Raw genomic sequence first — 6,231 nt, 5'->3', positions numbered from 1 at the left:
GAGTACCAATTTCTGAATTATAACCTCCACTACTTATAGCCATATGGAGTGAATTCTATAATCCTGTTGAGTCTCAGTTTTCTCGTCTGTAAAAATGGAATAACAATAGTTCCTATCTCATACCAGTGTTTTGACTGAATGAGATAATGAATATATAATGTTTGGTGAACACCAAAACATGTAATAACTACTCAATTAAAAGCAGCTGTTATATTATTCTATTATAAAATTATAATGTGTTCACTATAGGTAAATATATCATCACCTTGCTACTGTGTTATATTTTTAAAAGTCTACATTCATTCCACCACAGTGAACATTCCCTTCAAAGTTTGATAATGCATGGGCATGGGCTTGAATGGCTAAAATCTAGGGATATAAGCAAAAGTATATGTGACTTCTGGGCAGTGACCTTCCAGAGAGAAAGCGAGCTCTTTTCCTCCTTTCTTTATTCTCACTGGCTGGAAAGTAGACATGATGGCTGGAACTCAAGCAGCCATCTTGGGCTATGAGGTAGAAATTGTGTGCTAAGGATGTCAGAGCAACAACTTAGAATATACATGGGTCTCCGATACCATACCATGGAGTGCCCTACCAGCCTAGATTTATCTTAGAACATAAAACATCTCTATTGTTTTAAAACCAAATTATCTCACATTTTTCTACTTCTCATAGACAAATGTAATCCTAACATACCATTTTTTTTTCAATGAAACGATGTAAGGGAGATAGTATCATTCCCATTTTACTGGCAATGACACCGAGGCTCAGAGAGGTAAAATGATATTCTGCAGCTAGTCTGTGGCAGAACTCAAAACCAAGTGGCCTCACTTCAAGGGGAATGCTATTTCCAGTTATTTACTGAGGTAGACTATTCATGGGGGTGGGGCACTCTGTATTTATGGGTACGTGCACTGGGGGTGGAGAGCACACGTGTTCAAGTGCACGTGAGGTCAGATGAGAAGCTCAGGAAAGGGACAAGAGGTGTTTCTTTTCTGTGCACTGAAGACATCTTGCCCTACTTTCCCTGCCTCCAAAGGGAGGGGGAAAACCAACAACTGTGGTCTATGTCACATGCTGGCTCTGAGCCCCCAAGTCCCTGCCTGCCTGAATTCCTGGCCAGATGTAAAAAGGTGATGTATGGATGTGGGCGCTGGGTATTCTGCAGAGGCCTTCTCTGAAAGGCAAATTCATCTTCCCAGTGGCTTCTGGTGGGCAGAGAGAAATAGACAGAGTGTAAATAGTGGGACTGGCTGCATTTCCAGAGGACCAGAGGATGCTTGGGCAGCTCAGAAGCAGGGATGGAGTGGGGTCAGGGGGCAGTGAGGGTTCACTGATGTTAACTGTTCCTACCTCTAGTGGGTGCCAGCTTCCTAGAATATGATATGTTTGCTGTTTACATGGCATATGGACACCTATAATTATGTTGTTTACTGACACCCCATGCCAAATATGCTAAAGGAGCCTATACCTTTATGCCCACTCCCCAGATAACTTCAGGATGGGGTATAGAAACAGAAACAGCCAGCCTGCTGTCCTTCAGCATTAGAAAGTGCAGAAGAGTGAGTGCCAAGGAAACCGAGAGCACTGAAGTCTGGGTTCCACTGTCATCAGGCTCATAATCGTTATAATCCTATGAAACTTCATTACTGAATCCCCCCTGTGCCATTTCTACACGTAATGCTCATTTGTTAATAACCAAGATGAAGGTCCATAAAAAAATATTGCTCCCCTGTAACACGCCTTTCTCCTCGCTCTCAGTAAGAATCCAGAATTTCATCAGAAGAATGTAAGCGCTTCACCGAGATGTGTCAATTATTTCAAGATGACAGGTATTCGATTCCCAAATTCATCAGTGGGGACTGAAAATGTATTGGCTCATCAAGCAAAGCGCAGTCCTGGAAGTGCCCTCACCATTTGGGAATCAAATAATAATTGCAATACCAACACCTTGACTTTCTAATGGAATTTTTCAAGGAGCGAACCGGTTTTGACACATTCCCCCTTCCAACCCACAATCAGATTCATCTTCTTGTGGGCTTCTGAAGTAATGAAGATACTGGCATTTGGAGGTGGTGCCTTCGGGTGGTGATTTGGGTTAGTCTAGGTCAGTGGTTCTCAACCTTCTGGCCCTTTAAATACAGTTCCTCATGTTGTGACCCAACCATAAAATTATTTTTGTTGCTACTTCATAACTGTAATGTTTCTACTGTTATGCATCGTAATGTAAATATCTGATATGCAGGATGGTCTTAGCTGACCCCTGTGAAAGAGTCGTTTGACCGCCAAAGGGGTAGCGACCCACAGGTTGAGAACCACTGGTTTAGGTCACGAGAATAGGGTCCCATGATGGGATTAATGGTCGTATAAAAAGAGAAAGCGCCATGAGTTCGCTCTCTCTGAGAGCAAGCACCAAAGAAAGGGCATGTGAGGACATAATGAGAAGTCATCCTGCAAACCTAATCTGCTGCATCCTGATCTCGGGCTTTCCAGCCTCCAGATCTGTGAGGAGTAAATGTCTGTTGTTCAAATGCCTCGATCTGTGGTATTTTGTTATAGCGGCTGGAGCTCAGACAGTAGGGGTGCCTCTTCCTTCTCTCCGAGGCCCTGGCCTTTCCTCCAGGCGTATGCTGACCCCCTTCTCCTGGGGAGGCCTCTGCTCTGCTCTGAATCAGGGCTGCACTTCAGGCCTTCCCATGCAGGACCCGGTGCGGATTTATGATTTAATTTGTGTGTATGGCACTAAGAAATGATTTCTGGGCTGGTCACTTAAGAAATGATTAAAGACCATCATTTCAAACCCACAGCGCTCTCTGGGGGAAGGGAAGTGGTTTGAGACAGAAGGAGGTGTCGGTAATATGCTGAGATGGACGTGTGGTAGGGGGGAGACAGAGGCACGGGGGCAAGGCTCTCCTTGCTGCTGCTGCGGGGAAGGGTGAGTGTTTGCTGGGGGCACTGGCTGACACCCTCAGGACAAGACGAGCCCCCGCAACAGACATTTGTGATGCTATCTTTGTCCACACAAGCAGATGCCATCAGAGGCAGGCAGCAGGCATGGGGAAAACCAGCTCTGTCTCCCTTTCTTGGATCTCTATGATCTCAGAGCAGTAAGCCTGGGCCCAGTGATGGTTGAGCGCAAAGGAAGCAAACAGCTCCCAGAGGCCTCCGTCCTCCACAAGCTTCCACGCCTGATACAGACCGGAAACCCACACGCCCGAGGGTCTAAATCACCCTGACGTCTCTTCCAAGCCAACAGCCAAATGTCACACTGTACCAATTTACGAGGTGTGGTTATAAAGTTCTGAGACCAGGTAATGAGCTTGGGAAGACACACTCAGCTCCTCTCGAGGAATTCCTCAAAGTCAGGGCTGTTCTCAGGACCTCGTGTGTTACACAACGAACTTGGTCACCGAAAAACAGAGTGAGCCCTTGGCCGCCTGCTTATGGATGTCACAGGAGGCGGCAATGGGGTAGCAACATTTACCCAGAGGGCTGACTTCCCACACCTGGCTTGCAGAACCAGTTCCTAAAGCCTTGCTACCTATGAGGTCATAGGCAGGTCCCACTGTAGCCTCTCTGAGACATGGTGGACTCATCTGTGAAATGGGAGCACAGGGAGAAAGGAACAGCTCCTCCCTCACCTTGGCAGTTAATTGGTGAACACATAGGAGGCTTGATCTGAATGTGAATTACAGCTCTCAAGGCTGCTAATCTGAGCCTCTCCAACATCCACCAGGAGAAATGATGCTTTGATTTGTGTAAATGTCTTCTATACTGAATAACAAAAACAACTGCTAGAGCACCTTCTCATCCATGTTTGACAACATCTCTCAGCAGAAGGAACAGGGAGAGAGAGGCCCCTAGGAAGGAAGGAGCTGAATCTCAGGCTGGCTCTTGGGTATGAGGCCCCCCTCTCTGGACCTCCCTGACCCCTTCGGTGAAATGAATGGTTAAACGGGATTCATTGATCCGCCTTTCCCTTTAACGCACGCTCACTCTCACGGTCATTCATCCATCATTCGGCCACAGCACACACCTTCATTAAGCAAAGGCCATGTATGATTCAAAGGCAAACAAAAAGCCATCTACGCCACAGGGAGCTCACGCCTGATCTGGAAGGCCTCTCCCAGCTCTGTGAGCCTAATCCAACATGAGCACTGTCCTTTCCGGGCTGTGCCGATGAGTCACCTGGGACACCCGGAAATTAAGGGCCATGCTCACCCAGCATGTGGAAGGCGAGGTGGAGACTCAGCTCATCGGGATTCAGGCCTCCTATAGAGATTTCCCCATTAGTCAGCAGGGCTTCTCCATCAATAATGATACCACCCGTAATGAAGATAAATATTTTGCAACGAACTGTCGCTTTTTCACATGGGAAAAGCCTATTCAAATTAAAGACACCTCTCTCTCTTTCTCCTTTACTTTTGTTTTATTTTCTTGGCATATATCTAAGGAGAGACAGAGAGAAAAAAAAAGAGAGAAATATTCCTGAAAAGGGAGAGAAAGGACCACATCCAGCAAAGATCCTACCTGCTGCCTAGATAACTCACTCTCTCTTGCTGTTCTGCCACCACAAACACACCCCTTGGTAGTTGCTTCTTGAGCTGCCATCATCACCTGCTCCTGAGAGGTGAGGAGGCCCCCATTCAGACCAGGACCTCCAGGACTGCGCCAGAGAGCCTGGGAGGCCAGGGGATGGAGCAAGATGGACAGACACACAATGCACGCACTTGGTTTTTATGCTCATTGTTATTTTTAATGCGTAGACTTTAATTAACTTGAGCCCTGCGCACTAACTCCTGCCTACTGTTAAAAGATCCGGTTAGAGAAATAGGAGAAGAGCAGGTGGGAGCCTTCTCGCCTCCCACCTGCCCATCCTCCCTCCTCCAAGCTCATGCAAAGGTCTCCTTGTGATAGGAATGAACTCCACTTCACCCCACTCACTCTCTCTCAGCCCCATTTTATGCTATTTCTGCTGGGATCAGAGCCTCCACCCAATGCTTTCATGCTTTCATCCTCTCGTCTGTATTTTCAGCCTCTGTCTATAGGCTGTCCCCTGTGGAGGACCCATAGCAAACATCTCACAACCTGTTGCTTCCCTAACTCTCCTTCCTCCCCTCCCCTCCCCTCCCTTCCCCTTCCTTTTATCCAATTGTCACCACATCCTATCATCTCTGCATTCTGAACTGTTGTCAAATCTGATTTCTGTCTTCATCTTGCTTCAAGCCCTTGTCTTGTCGCTAGCTCCCTGATGTCCCTGACTGCCACTTGCCTCCCCTGTACACCTGCCAGAGAGTCTTCCCATAACACAAATCTGATGGTGCTACCTTCCTGCCTAAAATCACCCAAGTGCTCCCCTGCCATGGCAAAGAAGCCTGGTGTTTGGACCTGGCTGTCCCAGGCCCCTCAGGGGCAATGGCACCGTCACCCTTCCCTCCTCTCCATCAGCCTTTCCCTGCCTGGCCCACCCATGTGTCAGAGCTGCTCAGGGCAGCACTGTGTCCTCTGCACCAGTTCTAGACTCCCATGTCCTACCCACCAAGCTTCCCACACTAGGTGTGCCTGGCTGCTTGCCTGCCTGCTCCACGCCAAGCTCCTCCCAGTACCCCAGGGTATATCTGCCTTCCAGCACCTAAACCGCGTTCATAGTCACAATGAATGAGCAAACATGTAGATAAAAGAAAGGCAAAGTTTTAAGAGCTCAGACTTTACTTTTCCCCAGTATATGACCGTTACGACCGTTCAGGATGTGGCTGACGCAAATCCCACCATCTGAGTGCTCTTCCCACCCATCTCTGAACCTGGAATGTGCCTTCCCTTTGGCTTAGCTCACATTCTACCCTCTCCACACAGTGGCCCTCATTTCCCAGTTGGAAGGAACGTCTCCTCCCATATTGCCCCCTTAGCATTTGCATCCTGTCATCACCAGCACTGTCTCATATCACAGTGCAGGGTATGGAGTGGGGAGCCTAGAGATACATCTTGCTCTACCTCCTACCTGTTGTCCCTAAGCTCCCTCAGCCTCAGGCTCCCCATCTGTGACTAGGAATAATATTTCCTACCTGTTATAATAATAACAGTACACAATAATAATCCTATAGAATTAAAGCCTAATATGCTAAGTGTCTGACCATTAGTTCGACCGTTCAACCAGTTGCTAGATGCACACTGACCACCAGAGGACAGATGCTCTGACCGGTAGGTTAGCTTGCTGCTGGGGTCCTGTGAATC

General features: G+C 47.7%; 1 protein-coding gene across 1 annotated transcript in view; it reads right to left on the bottom strand.

The window, feature by feature from the left end:
* EPHB1 (EPH receptor B1) overlaps positions 1-6,231 on the bottom strand; it is a 283,401-nt gene that overhangs the window by 151,631 nt on the left and 125,539 nt on the right. The window lies entirely within an intron of this gene.

This window comes from Myotis davidii, unplaced genomic scaffold, assembly GCF_000327345.1.
Source record: "Myotis davidii unplaced genomic scaffold, ASM32734v1 scaffold415, whole genome shotgun sequence".
NCBI lineage: Eukaryota > Metazoa > Chordata > Mammalia > Chiroptera > Vespertilionidae > Myotis > Myotis davidii.
This window is presented reverse-complemented; position numbering and strand designations above follow the sequence as displayed.